This window comes from Ylistrum balloti, unplaced genomic scaffold (assembly GCF_031769215.1).
Source record: "Ylistrum balloti isolate Yb309-2 unplaced genomic scaffold, AGI_CSIRO_Ybal_v1 Utg371114, whole genome shotgun sequence".
Lineage (NCBI taxonomy): Eukaryota > Metazoa > Mollusca > Bivalvia > Pectinida > Pectinidae > Ylistrum > Ylistrum balloti.
In genome coordinates, this window is record NW_026782612.1 from 774,459 (window position 1) to 794,350 (window position 19,892).

Consider the following 19,892-nt stretch of genomic DNA (forward strand, 5'->3'; position numbering starts at 1 on the left):
CTGTATTGGCTGTATAGAGTGGGTTCATCGCCAGTCTGCCCATCCTCCTACCAGGATCCATTACCTCTGCCTGAAACACTTCTGTTACTAGAATGAATTTGTCAGCTGTCTTAGACGATAGCTAAGATATGAAAGGCATCTTCTCTATCAATCAATCATATTTCTTCAAACACTTTGAGTTTACACATCCGCAGAGAAATAGGTAATAACCATTCCAGTAGAGCTGGGAACACATCTGTATCACACAAACTCCTAGCACCTCCTAAATATTCTCTACGCGATCCACGATGAGTCAAAGATTCCAGAAACACTGATTTTAAATCCACTGTCAGAGATGTGTCTACCATTTATTAATCCATAAAATTATTATAAACGTCAACATTCATTAATGCGTGATTTAATGGTATGTAGTCGTAGATGTTTACTAGTGAGTTTTTGTGGGAGTTCGTCAAAACATCCACCACAATATCCAGCTTTTAGAAGAAGATGAAACTCAGATAAGATTGCTTCAAGATGAGAGCACTTCAACAGGAATCAAAACCTAAGATTCACCTAGGTGTCTTAATGTTAAAAAAAAACCGTTTTTGTGAAGATTGAATACCAAAAGGACAAAGTCCAATTAATTATGTCGTTCACAGTAAAATCCAGGATAATGCGTGAAGTAAACAGAAATCCATAAAATCAAAAATAAAAGAAATTGTTCTCCAGCCTAATCCATACCTTTACACACAGCTTCTGTGTGACTGATGAATGAATTTGTGATATGACCTACAGATGTCTTGTTGGTGGGCGGCAGGTAGTGGGAGGTATACAAGACAAACAGAAGGAAGCATACTTCCTTAATACAAACACAAGATGCATGCTCCCTTAATATAAACCAGATAACTCCTGTTTATATACACAATGTTGATTTTCTGAATGGATTCTTACTACTCCAAAACATTAACGGTACTTCTGTGTTCATTACAAGTCCGAAGCCTGGTCTCCACAGTCCCTTACTAGTCCAGAATGTTTACTCCAAAAAAATTCACTCAACTTCTGCGTATTTTACTAGTCCAAAACCTTGTCTCCTCAGTCCTTTACTAGTCCAGAATGTTTACTCCAAAACATTCACTTTCTCATCCAACAATGTCCTGAATTAAGCTACCAGTGTGATAACAATTCCTTTCTTAAAAAGCTCAAAACATTTACACTTTATCAGGTATAAGATTTATATATTTTATACATATTTATATAAGAATATTTGAAATTCCTCCTCTATGCCTTGAGTAGTGCCAAAACCAGTTGTGGCACTAAATGCATCAGTTAAGGTAAAAATGTAATTTTTTTCCAAAAAACAAAAAAAAAAAGAAAAATCCGGGCACTGATTTCGGATATTTCTTTCCTTGTGATGTAAATTATCCAATCAACTCCATCCTGTAACTCCTATTTGGATCAATCCTTTTGAATTGTCACTAAATTCCACAATATTCAATATAACTAAGGATTGCTTCTCATATGCCTCATGGTTATTACAACGATATCAGAAGCTGAATGCTCTCTACTGATTGATCTTCAACAAGTGAAGGAGATTTTCCTCTTGAGACGAGATTTAATAGTTAACATTGACATTCAGAACAGCATAAAATCACTTGAAATTGTTTCCTGTTTTCATGATTTTTAAATTGGAATTTCGACATGTAACGGAAGTAAGAGAAAGACCATTAAGCACTTCAATGATAGAAAATATAATCCAATTTTTAGAGGAACCACTTTCTCTGAGGCTCCAATCAAATACCTGGAGCTCATCAAATAGACACATCGTACAGTAGCTGTATACTGAAGCTGGAATAATGATGAAGAGAGAATCTTTCTACATTACACAAACAGCCACTGGGTCATCTAGGCAATACAGGAAACAGTTAACCATCATGAAAAAACGCAAAGAATTTCAAAAAGTCGGACGTATACAGGAATCAAAGGTGTAATGTCAGCAATCTGTTAAAGTGGTAGTCATGTGTTATTAGCCTGGTAATCCAGCTCACCATGGTAGAATGTTGTTAAAGTGGTCGTCATGTGTTATTAGCCTGGTAATCCAGCTCACCATGGTAGAATGTTGTTAAAGTGGTCGTCATGTGTTATTAGCCTGGTAATCCAGCTCACCATGGTAGAATGTTGTTAAAGTGGTAGTCATGTGTTATTAGCCTGGTGATGCAGCTCACCATGGTAGAATGTTGTTAAAGTGGTAGTCATGTGTTATTAGCCTGGTAATCCAGCTCACCATGGTAGAATGTTGTTAAAGTGGTAATCATGTGTTATTAGCCTGGTGATGCAGCTCACCATGGTAGAATGTTGTTAAAGTGGTAGTCATGTGTTAGCCTGGTAATCCTGTTCACCATGGTAGAATGTTGTTAAAGTGGTAGTCATGTGTTACTATGGTAGTCCAGTGTTACCATGACAGTCCAGTGTTACTATGGTAGTTCAGTGTTACCATGGTAGTCCAGTGTTACTATGGTAGTCCAGTGTTACCATGGTAGTCCAGTGTTACTATGGTAGTCCAGTGTTACCATGATAGTCCAGTGTTACTATGGTAGTCCAGTGTTACCATGATAGTGCAGTGTTACTATGGTAGTCCAGTGTTACCATGATAGTCCAGTGTTACTATGGTAGTCCAGTGTTACTATGGTAGTCCAGTGTTATTATGGTAGTCCAGTGTTACTAAGTAGTCCAGTGTTACTATGGTAGTCCAGTGTTACCATGATAGTCCAGTGTTACTATGGTAGTCCAGTGTTACCATGATAGTCCAGTGTTACCATAGTAGTCCAGGGTTACTATGGTAGTCCAGTGTTACTATGGTAGTCCAGTGTTACCATGATAGTCCAGTGTTACCATAGTAGTCCAGGGTTACCATAGTAGTCCAGGGTTACTATGGTAGTCCAGTGTTACCATGACAGTCCAGTATTACCATGATAGTCCAGTGTTACTATGGTAGTCCAGTGTTACTATGGTAGTCCAGTGTTACCATGATAGTCCAGTGTTACTATGGTAGTCCAGTGTTACTATGGTAGTCCAGTGTTATTATGGTAGTCCAGTGTTACTAAGGTAGTCCAGTGTTACTATGGTAGTCCAGTGTTACTATGGTAGTCCAGTGTTACTATGGTAGTCCAGTGTTACTATGGTAGTCCAGTGTTACTATGGTAGTCCAGTGTTACTATGGTAGTCCAGTGTTACTATGGTAGTTCAGTGCTACTATGGTAGTCCAGTGTTACTATGGTAGTCCATTGTTACTATGATAGTCCAGTGTTACCATGGTAGTCTATTGTTACCTTGGTAATCCAGTGTTACCATGGTAGTCCAGTGTTACCATGGTAGTCCAGTGTTACTATGGTAGAGCAGTGTTACCATTGTAGTCCAGTGTTACTATGGTAGTCCAATGTTACTATGGTAGTCCAGTGTTACTATGGTAGTCCAGTGTTACTATGGTAATCCACTGGAACCAATCATTCTTAAATGTTGTCATATTTGACAAATAGTTATATAAGTAATTCAGTCCATCAGAAGAAATTTAAGCCTCTTCTCATCTCAATTGTTCACAATACATGTGTATTTAAAACAGGATTGAAATTTTCTAAATATTTTTTTAACTGATTTTCTTTAACTTATCACCAATATGTGGTAAACATGAAATAATTTACATCCCTTGATTCTGATGAAATATATTCACAGAATGATTTCCAGGGTACTACTGGTTTTCCTAATCTTGATTTGAACTTCTGGTAAATAAAGTAAATACATCATGACTTTAAAAATAAAGATATCATTTTTTATAGCACTTACATTGCAAGATTGTTACCAGTAGATACTATCCTTTCATATGTTTAGGTTTATAAAAACTTAATAAGTGTGAAAAAGTACGGTTTAGAACTATGTGTATTTACTGTGTTTATTTATAAACCAGATTAAAAAAAATCAAAAACAGGAAAAGATATCTGACTCAGTGTTACAACCATACATAGACACTGCTAGCATACAACATACAATCTGATGGTTACTTTCCAACAGAATACAGACCATCAGTACAAAACAAAGACTAACATACCGGTACTACAGGAATCCATTAACTCGTTGTTCACGCGTTGGCACAAATACCTCCCCTCACATTGATTTTACGTTACAAAACAGAAGCGGTTGATCGAAAGTGAATGCTATATTTTCTGCACCTGAAGCTTTCACTGGATGTCGTCTTGAGTTATTTTAAGATTCTATTATTTTGCCAAGTGAATTTTAAGATATCGCATCTAGGGTGAGAATCCTGTCAGAAAGACTTATGCACAGAAAATGTACAGTTCCATGAACCAATTTCAGGAAAAGTATTCTACAAGTTATGATTGTTCTTTCATCCCTAACATCAAAGGTCATCAATTGACCTCAGAGGTCATCAATTGAACGTAATGGTCATCAATTGACTTCAGAGGTCATCAGCTGACCTCAGAGGTCATCAATACACTTCAAAGTTCAACAATGGTCAAGTCAATCATTGATTGAAGTTTCTTCTAACAAAACATGTGACAATTTCACTTCTTAATATCTACAAAAGTTTGCATCATCAACTCTCTTTGATTCTTTACACAAACTGTCCATGTTATAACATAAAAAAAATCTTGATTAGTTGTACCAGTGAAAATAAATCCAACGGCAGGCCAACATATCTATGTATCCTCAAGCTTATAATGAAACCTGTCTTTAATGATCACATGAGGAAAAGCCTTTATACAGATATCTAATTGTTATTGGAATTAAGTGGTCATTATAGACAGGTATTGGAGTTCCTAGTGCAGGAAAGGTAGGAAGTACATGAAGGGTCTTACTAATGAAGGAAACTTAGAGTACCTGGGGATAACCTAACACGATCAGCTGGTCACCCTATAACGTTTCACATTGTTTGTGAAAACAAGCCCTGATCACTTCGGTAAAAGGTGAGTGTGTTACCACTGCACCACCAGACCTTCAAACAAAATATATCTGTAGGCAGGGGATTTCTGTTAGATGGAACCAGCTTACGTCTATGAGGGAATATTTTTGATTTGTGTTACAGGGGGCACCAATGAATAACCTCTCATTTGTTGTCAATTGTTGTAACATAAATAAAATTTATATATATATAAAAAATACATATAAGGTGGCTGGAACAAACCAACCTCGACTTTAATGGTACTTATCCCATTCTTTGATACTAATTGAATTAAACGTAGACAGATTTAAACAACTGTATGATGGCTATAACTTTAGCTAGTTTCACTATTGCTGATGTGAGCCTAACAAACCAGCATTACACTGAGTTACTCCATCCAAACCACACCAGGCCCACATTATCTTATCTACATATCAATTTGGGATAAAACATTCTCATGTTTGACTATAATTTTTCAACGCCTGCTAGCAATGTTTTCCTTGTGGGATGATAATTCCATGCTCCTCACTAACTACAGGAGAGCACCTAAATCCTACGCTCACAGTTAGTCAACATAACAGCAAAACATTACACCTCATCACAATCACAGGTTTGGAGGTGCTTTCAGGGTCCAGGTAACTTGATGAGAGACTCAACCATTTACCAGATCCATGAGGTGCAAATAGATGATACAGATTTTTGGAAAGCGTATTTTTCCCAAAAAACACAAAAATGATTTTTAGGCAGATACCTAAAGAAATATCGTAATTGAATTCACACCATTCCACGAACAGAACTTATTCTCATCTTGGTTACATATATTCATTACATCTCTAATTGTATCCCTCATAGATTCAAACATTTTGCAGACAATGATGACAAGGTAATTTTTTTCATACCAAAAAAGAAACAACTAATAATTACTTGCCAGATGTTTTTCTACAAAAAATCTTTTCAGTCAATCTCTTCCGTGCCACGTTATGAATATTTACAACTCTGGCTTAGAGACTAATTTCAACGAGTTTTTGCACATGAGATTTAGCCTACAAAAAGCCGTACTACAAGGTCACCTAAGCATTGGAATCCTTTGTTAATCATGTCCTCCTGTAGGATATGGAGAATCTTAAGGAAGATTTAAATAATTCTTCTGTTTATTAACTAACGACAGTGAAAACCTTATCTAATTGTTAAAACACCAGTTGGAGTCATGTGAAAGTCAAAAGGTTCCAGTTTGTATCTATATCTTGATTATGTCGCTTATTTATATAACAGATAGTTATCAAAATATTTTTCTTTTCAATGGTTTAATCACCTGTTTCACGGTGAAATGGGATGGAGCAATAAAGACTTTCTTTTATCATCTGCCAAAGATATACATTTGCAGCTCATCACCTTATTTTTGATAAACTAATGAAACTGATATATCAGAGGAATTCCATCTGTATGCACTGGCAAATCACAGAATTATAATGCTTGATACATGACACGTGCCAATACTGGAATAATACTACCTACATGGAAAATATACAATAGCGTATCACATCAGAGGCGAGAATTCAACATTAGATTTTATCAGTGAGTGCATCACCTCCTGTTGATGATGTAATCAAAATACAAGTCTGTATCACCGACACCATCAGACACGCGGGAGTCAAATAACGTACAAGTACACATAGCTATTTATAGGTGAAATAAAAACATCTATTGCCCGCTAAACCCTGCCAAGAAACACACAGATACCGGGAGCATAAAACAACATTATAGCATCAATGTTTTGGTAAAAAATAATTACTTAAGTGCTTTCCAGAACCTGAGGGTCTTCAGACACCCGACAACCATAACATAACCATATATTTCCATCTTTCTGGTCAGTCTGACCAACCAGCAGCAGTATATTAAGTTCCTCCTGCTTAGACGCTGACCCCCAAAGAGATGTAAAACAGTATCATACTCAATGCGACAGTGAAATATTTGTGAACAATAAAACCAATAGGTAATCAAACTTTCAATCAAAACTAATAAAGACATAGAACTGAAAATAGTAACTAAATACTAAATAAGATATTCAAATGAAAATGATAAGTAATTACTAATTAAGACATAAAAACGAAAATAATTAGTAATTAGTTTGAAATTTCAGGGTTGAACTTAAAACTTATCTGCCCACAAATGAAAACAATTTATTTGTCAAGGTTTTCTGTACTGTTCTGCAGTAGTGTAAGAAAGACTTATGACTGTGGGGAAACTATGCCAGCACTAACGGAGAGCTACATCTTTTCTAACAGGCCGAGATAGGAATACGGCACACGCTAAATATATTTTCCACTCTAGCGTGTTAACACCCAGCATGCTCTCTATTACATGTCAGCTGATGTACAGTGATGGTAGGAACTAATTTACAGATACATTAAAAATATATGTAGCAATGTCAATTGTTCATAATTAATAATAAGGTCAACATGAAATGCAAGTGTAACAGAGAATACGTTACTACAGTGGAAGAAATAAAAATTCACAAAACTGAGAAAAAACAAGTGCAAAACCTTGAAGTGTTACGTGCATGGGTTACAGAAATAGAAGAACTTAAAAGATTTTATCAGTCTGGTGATAATTTAACAGTTCTAGGACTGAGCGTACTTCATTTATACTCCAAGGGGTAGAGGGCAAGTAAGTCCAACCTAGTGAGATGACCGCAACGACCTTTGAGGCTGATAAAATACAGGTACAGTTTGCTGATTATCTCCCCTGATGTTCTCAAATCTGGGTTTGATTGTCTTATATCTCGGGGGTGTGTCTTACATGTTGGAGAGTCAGTTTATTTTCTGTATTTAAGAAAAATTCCGTCTTCCTATCATGTCTTTTAAAAGACAATGAGTATTTAATAAAAATCATAAAAAATTGTTAAGTCAGTTCAAATCTTTTAGTTTTAATCTCTGAAATTTTTGTGTGGCAATAAATATAAGTTAAAACTTATACAAATTATATTTTCCTATATTACTAGCGAACCATTCATGAGTCAGTGCTGGTAACTCCACTTAACACGCGTGTGCCATTAACTAAAACACTTCTACAAGGCTCATCAATGTGTTTGTAGTTATGTCATTCTTATGTTGCTAGGCAACACTGAATGTAATTAAAACTGGCTCTATGTCTTTACCATAGAAACATGTGCTTCACTATCTCAAACAGCAAACATTCTAACTATCTTGTCAAGTATACATCATGTGTTTTTCTTGTTAGATGCTGTTTTAATTGAGTCTCAATATCATTATCCTTATCACTATCAAGCTATAACAAAAGACGTTTGTTAATTCTAAGAACAAAGCTTGAACCTATTTAACTAAAAATTTATTTTGAAATTTTCATCATTCATGTTTACATCTTTTTCTCTTACATAGATTATTTTGTGGTGTCATACAAAATTTCCATCTATTTGCAATCTCTAAAATGTTAAAAAAGTTTTTTTTTTTAGAGTGTTCTCCCCTTTTTGTAATAATTATAATTCTGTGTGTTATCTCCCTTATTTAATTATAATATTTTGTTTGTTACCTCCCCTTTGGAGAGATATTTCTATGCATTGTCACAACTGCTGAAACATGATTCACTGTATCTATGTTTGTTATTGACCCCAAGTTGAATTAAATTACTGAGTTGTCTCCCTTCTTTGAATATTATACTCCAGTGTGCTATCTCCCCTGTTGAGTTCAATATATTTTCTGCTTTAAGTTAATTTTCTATAAAATCATATTTTTCCATTTTCAAACATGGTTCTGAACCACTGGTTAAACTGGAACTATGTACATAATTATTTTAAAAACAAATTCTTTATGTTTCCAGCTGGGAGAGATTGGATCTGGCACAGCAAAACTGACGTGTACTTTGACACTATAAGTTTTTAAATAAGCAGCTTACTATACTACAAACATTTTATCTATTTACACGGTGGCCGACATCTGCTGCATGTTTACCATCAAAGGGCTCTGCCCTTATAATCCCAAGGTAATTAAAACCTGCAGATTCTGTAGGGATGATCAGCATGAAAGCATCTTTTACATACAGCCATGCGATAGGTCACCATAGTAAGGTGATAGGTCAGATCTCAGTCCTGTCGTCAGGTGATGTGTCAGTCCTGTAGTCAGGTGATGTGTCAGATCTCAGTCCTGTAGTCAGGTGATGTGTCAGATCTCAGTTCTGTAGTCAGGTGATGTGTCAGATCTCAGTCCTGTAGTCAGCTGATGTGTCAGTCCAGTAGTCAGGTGATGTGTCAGATCTCAGTCCTGTAGTCAGATGAAGTGTCATATCTCAGTCCTGTAATCAGCTGATGTGTCAGTCCTCTAGTCAGGTGATGTGTCAGATCTCATTCCTGTAGTCAGGTGATGTGTCACATCTCAGTCCTGTAGTCAGGTGATGTGTCAGATCTCAGTCCTGTAGTCAGCTGATGTGTCAGTCCAGTAGTCAGGTGATGTGTCAGATCTCAGTCCTGTAGTCAGATGAAGTGTCATATCTCAGTCCTGTAATCAGCTGATGTGTCAGTCCTCTAGTCAGGTGATGTGTCAGATCTCGTTCCTGTAGTCAGGTGATGTGTCAGATCTCAGTCCTGTAGTCAGGTGATGTGTCAGAGCTCAGTCCTGTAGTCAGGTGATGTCAGATCTCAGTCCTGTAGTCAGGTGATGTCAGATCTCAGTCCTGTAGTCAGGTGATGTGTCAGTCCAGTAGTCAGGTGATGTGTCAGTCCTGTAGTCAAGTGAAGTGTCAGATTTCAGTCCTGTAGTCAGGTGATGTATCAGTCCAGTAGTCAGGTGATGTGTCAGTCCTGTAGTCATGTGATGTGTCAGTCCTGTAGTCATGTGATGTGTCAGATTTCAGTCCTGTAGTCAGGTGATGTGTCAGAGCTCAGTCCTGTAGTCAGGTGATGTCAGATCTCAGTCCTGTAGTCAGGTGATGTGTCAGTCCAGTAGTCAGGTGATGTGTCAGTCCTGTAGTCAAGTGAAGTGTCAGATTTCAGTCCTGTAGTCATGTGATGTGTCAGTCCTGTAGTCATGTGATGTGTCAGTCCTGTAGTCATGTGATGTGTCAGATTTCAGTCCTGTAGTCAGGTGATGTGTCAGAGCTCAGTCCTGTAGTCAGGTTATGTCAGATCTCAGTCCTGTAGTCAGGTGATGTGTCAGTCCTGTAGTCAAGTGAAGTGTCAGATTTCAGTCCTGTAGTCATGTGATGTGTCAGTCCTGTAGTCATGTGATGTGTCAGTCCTGTAGTCATGTGATGTGTCAGTCCTGTAGTCATGTGATGTGTCAGTCCTGTAGTCAAGTGATGTGTCAGTCCTGTAGTCATGTGATGTGTCAGTCCTGTAGTCATGTGATGTGTCAGATCTCATAAAGTATTATTGTTAGTTTATAACAATCATAAAATCATTTCTCAAATGTATTCTGCTGAGTAGATTTGTATAAAGTTTCAACACTAAAATAGCGAGCTAGCTTAGATAGAACTTAGTAACAGGAAATGAAGGAGGAAGGTAATAGTTACGTAAACTGCTTGATATCACCAGAATTTTCAGACATGGGTTACAAGCACCAAGAAGGGAACTGTTAATCCTATATATTGATGTTATAGGCGATACCTACTTTTGACCGGTAGGACAGGACTTGATGACATTTCCGCCTGAGCAGTCACCTGGAACTTCTGGTTATCCATCGTCACTTTGTTTCCAGGGTAATCTACACAAATGGTATCCACAGTAATCCACACAGATAGTTAACTTTGATCCACCTTAGATCATTGTGTAGTAATCCACAGCAGAAAATGCATCATAATTTCGTCGAAAGAAATTTTTCATGTGTGTGTTGGAATATGTCATTTACACATCAAGGCGAGACTTTCCATATTCTTCAAGGTGAGTTCTGCTTTATCACCCACAACTACAAATGTAGCAGTCAAGCTTTGTAATCAACTGTTCCAGAAGTGTTGGTCAAATTTTGAAGCCCACTCTTTGGTCATATGTATTAGTTCTGGTCAAGATTTGTACAAAATTTACACAAGAATTGGTCAAGTTTTCACATCAACAGATCAAAACTCTTGGTCAGTTAAGGTAATATAGTTTTATGATGAAAAATAGATTATTATTTCAACAAGCTTATATAGGTCAAGTATAAAGACATTTATGAATTTTTATACATGTATTAGAGATACAATGTTATGACCATAGAACTGACCACTGAACTGACCGCTAGATACTCTTATCTGAATGTCCAGTCGATTGCAGTTTCTTCTGGATTTGAAAGAACAGGTTTGAGCCTCTACAGTTAACATTAGTGAGATATCATTAGGAACATGTTTGGAAGAGATCTAAACTCTGATTCTGACAAAGTCCCCAAAATAAACAAATCTGGGAGTTCTTTTCAAACATCTGGCCCAGAACAATCTAATTATCCTGTGTATCTGTCCGCCATATCTGTCCGTCTGCTTCCTGACTGACTGAAGTTTCCTGAAGTATATTACCTTGTATTCCTCTACACCACCTGTAGAATTATTGCTGTCTTGATAAACTCTGATCCTTCTGCTCCATCTTTTATCCTAAAGTGAGCATCTAATTTATGAAATTTACAAAAGCACTAAGGTCAACAACATCCAACACCAACATATATTCTGAAATCTTCCTCCAACACTGACCATCAATGTGAGTCAGTTCTCTATAGGGGGGATTACTCAGTTTCTCAAAACATGAGATTTTTAATATCATACACTTAATCTCCAACTTATCAGAAACGTCCTTCAGCATGAAGATGGATCCATAGTAATATCCTATATATCACAACAATTTAAACATGGCGATACATTACAATAAACACTTCCACATACAATTATGTATTTCTTTGACGATGAACACATTAAAATGATAAGACTTACAGTCCTAAAGAAGCTCTTTAGAAACGAAATATCCCGATTTTTATCTGAAATAAATTCCGAAAGTTGATAGGAGATATTTAACCCATGTATGACAAATCCTTCCAGAAAAGTTCCATGGTCACCACTCCAATGATAGTATTCTATAGAAGGATAAAGCTTCGTAGCTAGATGTTCCTAGGAGATGGTCCAACTGTCATGTTCATGCAATGTTAGATAGAATACTCCAAAGGCGTCATACACCCACAAACATCACATTCTATTACACAGACAAGCTAGTTACTATACACTGGGCCCTTTTACTGATGTCTAGTAATGATAATTTAACTTGTCTTTACCTCCAGATCTGTTTCTACACCGAATCAAAGATCTTTTCTACAAAGAAGCTAAAAATGTTCACACTTTGCCTTATCATTGTGTTTTGTTTTTTTTTTCTTGACAGTCAATCAATCAAAATATATAGATGACAGAAGTGTTCGTATTTAACACTTGTTTAGAATGTGTGATTTTTACTACAAAAACTGTTCCAGATTTCTGACAGAGAATGCACTCTGTCAAGATGGTATTGCTGTAAATACTATAGACATGAAATAATTGATGATTTTCAAACTAGAAACTGTCCTAAATTTCCATGGCACTTTGTCTTGAATTAATCCATCACTCTAAAATTGTATGGTAATAAATACAACAACGGAAAGAACTTGGCTCTATGTCTGGTTTACAGAAGTGAATTTGTTCTGAAAACATGCAGCAAAGTCTTGGTTACAATTGTTCTTGAATCAAATACATGTAGAAATGTCATGACAAGTATTCTTGTGATACAGATTTCTTGATCTCACACATATCAAAGTTTTAATCTGAAGATGTGTTTCCAAAATATCATCACTAATGATATTTACTGAGACAGAATTGTAGGTTTTCCACAAAATTTATCCATAAAATCCAACAGATACAACAAATCTTCTGTTACCTTACACATTAATCTAATCCAAATTTCAGAAAATAACATTCTAATCCGAAATCCGTCACATTGGCAGTCATCACCTCCAGAATATAAAACCAGGATTGACCAAAAAAGTAGATTTCTGTATCCTGTGATTCCGAGAGATGAAATATAATCCCAGAACAATTGGCAGAGTCCTTTAAATGTTTGCCAAAAAAACATGTATGATCTCCGGGTCAGCTCGGTTCTAATTCAATCAGCAGTACCAACTAACCAGTACAGAATGATAACTATAATGTACTGAGGTTAAAAAGACATCATAGGCTAGTCTGTCTGTGAGGATGTTAGGTTCCATTAAAACGCAGTCCTACCAATATCTGTGTGAGTACTGTGTTACACAGGTGTAGGGAAGGGAGGTGTAAGCACCAGGAGTTAGCAGAGACACAGAACCAATCAGCCAGCATCTGTAACCTCCCTACAGCTGTATCACACATGTATACCTCCAGCTGGCTAAAGCATAAACGTCTCTACACCGATGCCTTCTTATTAGAGAAGATTTCTTTAATCAATGTGTTATTACCCATTTTCATAAGCATATCTTAGAAACACAGAGAGGCTTAATGAAGATTCATCTGTGTACTCCCATACCCCATGTACATACTTTGGGGCCTAATGAATTGAAGTGTCAAGCAGATTTCTTCATTATACATGTACAGGGCCTACGGAAAGGTCAAAGGTCAACAGTGGGCTTATTGAATAACAGTGTGAAGGAGAATGCTTCATTATACATGTATAGGGCCTAAGGGAAAGTCGAAGGGCATCATTAGGCTTAATAATCAAAGAGAATCTTTCAAAAAAAATACGGGACCCAAGGAAAGTTCAAAGGTCAACACAATTATTCCTGAATATTAATCCACAAATGTTGCGAGAAGGCATAAAAGGTTAAAGTCAGCTAGAATACCCCAATATATATTTTCAGTGACCTAATGGAAGGTCAAGATTAGCTAAAATACTCCTGTATTTACAGTGACTTAATGAAGGTCAAGGTTAGCTAGAATACTCCCATATTTACAGTGACCTGATGGAAGGTCAAGGTTAGCTAGAATACTCCTATACTTACAGGAACTGAAGGTCAAGGTTAGCTAAAATACTCCTATATTTACAGTGACCTAATGAAAGATCAGTTGCATATAGAGAGGTCAAGGTCATTTAGAGCACTCCAGTTTATTTCATTGACCTTATGAAAGGTCAGAGGCAGCTAGAATATATATATATATACATGTTAATAACAACCAGAAGAAAGCTTTAAGGATAACAATAGCGGTCATTATTACCTACACGAAATGTGGTTCTAGTTTCACCTTTGTTAAGCCTTGTCATTCTTGTGAAGATAAGTATATTCTGTTATTTTTTCATGTACTACATATATGAAAAACAATGGCATTTAAGGTGAGGCTGTCTGATACAGCACTCAAAGATTTATAGTAACAATAATTAGACATTTCTTTGAAATGTAATTCAAGCCAACAACAAACAACAAACACCTCTGTATTGTTGGTGTGTTTGGTTGGGACACCAAACCATTGGTTAATCATTGGGACATGCTTATCAATTAGTAAACCTAAGGACATCTGAGATCTGAGGCATTTTTTCTCTGATACCAAACTTTGTCTGAAGTTTCTTTTACAACAAAGCCAATCATTTGCTTCTTTGTTATTCCAACAATGACTGATTTGTGTATCATTATGTTGGAACATGAAGCAATCATGACATCTAACAACAAGGCATGAAGAGTGTTACCTGAAACACTGCGTACATAACTATTTAACTGATGAATCTGTCCTATAATAAGCCTATTAGTGAGCAAACCTGTCTTACTCAAAGTGGGTTGGGCTTATTACAGAAAATCACATTGGTTATAAATTTTAATGAACAGAAATATATATCAGTGGTCTTATAAATGGGCTTATTGAGGTGGTGGGCTTATTAGTAGGCAACTAAACTTATAACTGAATGAGTAGATTTACAACCAGGTGGATGGACTTATTACCAGTGAAATGTGCATATCATCAAGCAGGTAGTTTTATCCAAAGCAGGTGGGCTTATCATCAGGTGATTGGGCTTATCAAGAGGCGGGTGGGCTTATTACCAGACAGGTAGGCTTATGGCGATAAGGTGAGAGAGCTAATTACTAAACACTGTAATAACAATAAAGCATTATTGATCATCAGATATGTACATGTATATTGATTGTGACTAATTTGAATTGTAAATTGCAAATGCAGATTTTGAAACACACAAATAATGACAAGACATTTAAGTGAGAAGACATTATGTAAAAGGTGATGGAAGATTATCCCTAATCGATGTTGTAACAGTTCTCTTTCCGAAATTTTACAGAAATTCTAATGCAAATGAGGAGAGTAATTGTTACTATTTATAGCACCATTTCTTTAAGCAGACTGTTGCTCCATCAGCACAGAGTGATTAAATCAGTTCCTAAGAGAAATTTTACCACAAAATCTGTGTTTCTCATAAAACAAAAACTTTTGAAAAATTCATCAGCTCATTTAGCAAGTCCTTGATCAGCTGCAGAAAACGGAAAATGTCCTGCTGTGTGTGGTGATGTGATACTTAGAAAGAAGCTACTTGGCTTCTCTAAAACAATGAGCAAGCTATTATTTATTAATGAATGGAATTATAACATTAATTTCAGAAGGATATTATGAAAAAATGAATAGGTGATGATAAAATCCAATGAAGGCATGATTAGTGGCAATATAACATTAACGCTCAAATCTGACTCTTTTAGCATATTCTTCAACAGCTTTCAAAATTTTACCATTTTCAGAAAACAACAAAAATCTGTCTTTTTTATTGATGATATCGATACTGAAATCTCTATTCATGTATACAAATAACAAAGGCTCATAACTCTTGTTTATTCCTAACAAGAGATCCCAGAGGGATCTTGGCGCCCACCATTTGAGGATCTGTTTTCAGTTCTTGAAGATTTGTTTATTTTTGTTTGTTTGTTACAGGTGTAAATGTTCATGAACTGGTCTTCATTGAATGTACTCAATGATGGCACAAGATATTTTTATTAAGCACCTGTTAGCAAATATCATTTGAAAAAGATCCCAAAGTATTATTAGATAGCAGTCAGTTACAGGTGGATAATGGACAATATGCTTGTGTTGTATTACTATCGACAAGGGAAACCAATATCTATGAAATATCAGAAGGATCCATCCAGTACTTCCTCAGAAATAGCAGTAACAAGATTTTACTCTCAAAATCCAGGATGGCTGCCTGTCAGCCATCTTGATTTTGGATCAGTCCTAAAAAGGTGAAATGCACAATTAGGGACCAAGGGAAACCTGCATCTGAAATTTGAGAAAGATCCATCCAGTACTTTCCCAGAAATAGCAGTAACAAACTTTTACTTTCAAAATAAAAGATGGCCACCTGTCGGCCATCTTGAATTTGAATCAGTCCAAAAAAGGTACAATGCACAACTAGGGACCAAGGGGAACCTGCATATGAAATTTGAGAAAGATCCATCCAGGACTTTTCCAGAAATAGCGGTAACAAGAATTGTTTACAGACGGACGGACGGACCACGGACCACAGACGCAGGGCGATTTGAATAGCCCATCTGATGATGGTGGGCTAATAACTAAATCTAATCATTGCACATAGAATTCCAGTATAATTAAGAAATATTTGCATGCAACATTTACCATTTGAAATTTGTATCTTCTAAACAATATGTGAATAACAGGCACATGGAAAAAATTTGACAAACTCACACATAAATGGGTCGGCAAAGTTCAAATATATCACTCCATGTGTTTACTTTTAGGTGAAAGTGTTACAACATGAGTATCACTATATATAATTCGTTTTCACACCATTCAATCTCTGATTACTCAAACCAGTGAATGTCTTTTGAAAACTACAATATCCTCTATAAATTCCCTCTCTTGGTTTCTCCTATTCATTAACAGAATTTTTCCCTACCCTCAGGATGATTTTTTTGTAGTTTGACAATCGGCAGAGCCTCGGTTTGGAAATTTCTCAGTCACAACCTCTGAGGGTAGGGGATGATTATTTTTCTCCCACCCCATTATTTTCTCCACAACGTCCCACAGTACAAGCGTCTGAATGGCGCATAAATATCACCATTCACGTTTCATGACGTCACCATTTGCATGTGAATCATTATGCAACAAAATAAAGATCGTAAAAAATCAATAATGAATCACTTACAATATAGTATTTTATGTATCATACAGCAATGAAATGAATCAACATATGTGATATATACCACATTCATATATAAACAGTCGTTTTTCTCGCTGTCACTTCAAAGTGTGCACTTGCCGACATGACAGGTTGAGTCAAACATTTGGACTTTAAACATGAAGTATGTTCCTATGGGGCGAAAAAGTTTCCCTATCCTACAATTTGCACCTACTCTCACCACATTTCCTACTTTGAAGTTCATGATTGATACCAATTCCGGTCAAACTTCCGGTTTAGCATATGCTAATTGGCACGAGGCTATCTCCCCCTAGTGGGTGACAAGCTGATCTTTCCTGGCTAAAACGGGAGACACGAGAACATCTCATCCACCTACATGATCTAGCTGCCCTTACAATCACCCCCTCCCCCTTGTTCTTACAATTTTCTCCCTACTTATCTGCAGTTACAATAACCCCACTCTTATTCATCAAACCATCAACCTATGCCAACAGTCTCTCCTAGTATTTTGGCCTTACAGTTACCTCCCTCCTTTTCATCTAACCATCAACTTACCATTTCCTCCCTATTTATCTTGCCTTACAATTACCTCCCTCCAGTTATCTACCAAATGTTCAGCCCTTACAATCACCTCCCACCATTCCTACATTAGATATAATGATTCATAGTGTATATAATTTGTATCTATATAAATCACAAAAGATGTTGGAAAAACGTGACTGTTTGCCCATCATGGAAGAGGAATCCAATTACAGGATCATAAAGGGGAGATAACTTGGCAGAGAAGATTGCGACAGAAATGTTGAGGTAATTGACTGCTGCACTGTAACGATAACCTAGTAATTACATACGGGATGACGAGGAAACATTCTCGTTGGAGGTTGTTTTTCTTTGGCAGGATTTAGTAACATGTTTTTATTCTGTCTGTCAGAATTCTAAAATATCTACTGTTATGAAAGAATGTGGCAGAGGTTGATTGGATCATTCAGAAATAACAGGAAGTGTCAAAGAAGAGGCCCAATACACCTGTGTTATCCTACTCATAAACTGTCTTTTTAATTCCGACTTTTTCCAGTGGCAGATCACTCTGAAACTTCATTTTGAATCCAATCACATTATTCAGTGTAATTGTGGCTGACTTTGGCAGTCTGGTTTGGGAGTATGAAGTACATGTCCTAGATAAAGTACTGTAAAAACATGTATTGATTAACACTCAAGTTGACCTGAATAGACACATGGGAGGGAGAGCCTTACTAACAGTTGGTAGAAGCTGGCAGGAGGTTCCAGGGGGAACATATTAATTGTCTATAAAATTTGATGAATCTGTCATGAAAATTTCACTGTTTTGGAAATTTAACATTTTGTAATAAGAATTTAAGAAACCTTTTGTCATGGAAATTATAACGTTTTTAAATAGAAATTTCACAATTTTGTGATGGAAATTTTACCATTTTGTGATGGGAATTTAGGAAATTTCATATTTGGTAATGGGAATTTTAGAAATTTGATCATTTTGTAAAGGAAATTTTACCACCTTTTAAAAGATATTTTACAATTTTGTAATAGGAATTTTAACACTCTATAATGAAATTTTCACTGGATGAGTTCTGGCAAATATCAATAGCAGAGGTAGCTATAAGTGATAAAATGCAGCCATACAAAGACATGTTAAGACCTGTTACAAATGCAGGCAGTCTGGTTTTAAAATGGAAGCTCTGGAGACAGAGTGTTAGAGGAAGAGTGTCAGTATATTGCATAGCTTTCCCAATAGAACACCAAGCTGTCTGTTAATCTGTTAAATTACAGCAACAGTGTATCTGCTACAGACAGTTATCTAATGCACTCGGCAGAAAACACATTATAGATGGTTTTCACTTAGTCACGGCTTCTACAGTAACTACAAACAACTGCATCCTACCTAACCACTTCTAATCCGCAAATCTGCGCAAAGGCACATATTTATTATAAAATGAAGTATCATTTGTTAGGCTGCACTGATAGTCTAGATATAAACACTACTGGGAGTTGGTGTAGTAACTGCTTAATTCAAAGACATTTGGCTTTTTACAAATCTCAAACATTTTTCAGGATCGTAAATGTCAATGTTACACATCAGAGATAAAACAGAATGAGGTGATAGTGTTGTAATCGAGGAGAATTACACACTAAATCCCTGTACCTGATAACGCCAGTCAATCAGTCAGGGTGGTTGGGATGTTATAGAAGTGAATGTCAAAGCTGTAGATATCAAATTATCATCAGCATTGACTTAAAAATATCAATAATGACCTTGAGATACCAAAACTGACCTTGAAATATCTTTTCTGACCTTAAGTCAGTAACATAAACTTGAAAACCTTGACATAATACCAAACTTGAAATTAACAACTGACCTTGAGATATTTAAATTGACCTTGAAATATCTAAAATGACTCTAATATATCAACACTGACATTTAGATATTTTCACATTTATATAAAAAAAAATATGAACTTTATTCATATTACAACATGTGAAACAAGCTATCAGTTTATATAAATCACTTTTGTTTGGGGTCTAACTGTGGGAGGAAACCAGAGTACCCGAGGAAAACCCAGCTTAGTCAGGCAGGTGACCTTGACCTTTTAATGTCATTCCTGGAATAGAACCCTAGGCAGCTGCCGTTAAAGTCAAATGTGTTACCAATGTGTCACTCGACCACTCCCATTTGTATTTATACATCTATTTGTGTTGGTGTGTTTTTGTTTTTGTTACTGTTTGACAACCACAGCATCTATGTGACTAGGTCAGTAAGGTCATGCCAGATGCTGGACATTTTGTCCTTATAGAACATTTACGATTTATTTTCTGTAC

General features: G+C 36.3%; 1 protein-coding gene across 1 annotated transcript in view; it reads right to left on the reverse strand.

Annotated features, from left to right (window-relative positions):
• LOC132560804 (uncharacterized) overlaps window positions 1-19,892 on the reverse strand; it is a 147,606-nt gene that overhangs the window by 116,625 nt on the left and 11,089 nt on the right. The window lies entirely within an intron of this gene.